Source organism: Mus caroli, unplaced genomic scaffold (assembly GCF_978045245.1).
Source record: "Mus caroli unplaced genomic scaffold, Mus_caroli_1 scaffold_9, whole genome shotgun sequence".
NCBI classification, from domain to species: domain Eukaryota; kingdom Metazoa; phylum Chordata; class Mammalia; order Rodentia; family Muridae; genus Mus; species Mus caroli.
In genome coordinates this window covers 28,888,760-28,890,000 of record NW_028227264.1, presented here as the reverse complement: position 1 = coordinate 28,890,000, position 1,241 = coordinate 28,888,760, and positions in this window count along the sequence as shown.

Here is a 1,241-nt window from a genome sequence, read left to right as displayed (position 1 = left end):
TTTCCTGCTTCTGCTAGCCACTCTCACAGCCCTCAGGGTGGATTAGGTATTGCAGCCTGGGTGCAGGCTTCCATGTGAAACCTGCAGACACACTGCTCCCCAGAGACGCCCAATTTACAGAAGATGGACAGTCTGATCAAGCTCAAGATCCCTTGACCTTGATCATGACTGCCTGGTGGCACCTTTGGATTCTGGTTCCTTCCCCCATCCTATGTGCCCATCTGCCAAATCTGTTACAGCACTCACTGTCTCCTTTCTGTTTGGGTTGAGGTGGCCGGGCACTCACCAGGACCTCTGCTTTGTCTTACAAAGGAGAAAATTATGACAGTCTGAGGGCAGACATTTATTTAAATGTAGAGAAAATAGAAACTTCCATTAGTCACCATCAAGAATCATTGACTTCATTATCAGAAATAGTACTACAGAATAAGAGAGCTACATGCTTGTTGCCTTAGCTGAGGAGTGTCGCTTTTATATAGACCATTCCAGGGTTGTTAAAGATACCCAAGGTGAGAGAAGGGCTAGCCAAGTAGAAGAAAGAGAGAAAACAGAGTCAGGGCTGGTTCGAGTCTTGGTTTAACTCCTCCCCTTGATTAACCACCCTCATATCCACCCTGTTAGAATCCCTAATTGTTCTTCTGCTATAGTTGACTTTTGACCCTACGCTTTTTGAACCACTTGGTCACTGTTGTTAAGGAACACATAGGTATAGTACAGCTAATGAACTTAAAGCAGAGATACAAAGAACTAGATACAGAAGACCAGGAGTATGAGCTATCAGAATACCAGCAATAGCTTTAAGAGTGAGGCATGCACAAAGAAAAGGGGGGAATGAAAAGGCCACCTCAGGAACCTTAGAAAATACCACCAGACCACTCCCCTGCTGGAAGCAAAAGGTCATAAAGAACATAGGCACCCCTCCCCTCTAGAAGGGAGGGGAAAGTTACATTCCTCAGACCACCAGGAGGAGGACTGACCACCAGCCACCTGCAGGTAGGGGAGGCCCAGAGTTGGTAGACACATTCCGAGACCGTTGGCTATCTACCTCATTCCCTAAAGACCAATCAGTTTAAAAGTCACACTGTTCTGCCAATCACATTGTGCCTAATGGCTGTTGCCTTGAAAACTGTATAAGACTCACTGGACAGGCTGCTCCTGGTTGTTCCCTCTCTCCATGTGCAGGGCAATCCCAACACATTGGAACAATAAATTTTCGTTTGCTTTTTGCATCAATTTCTAGC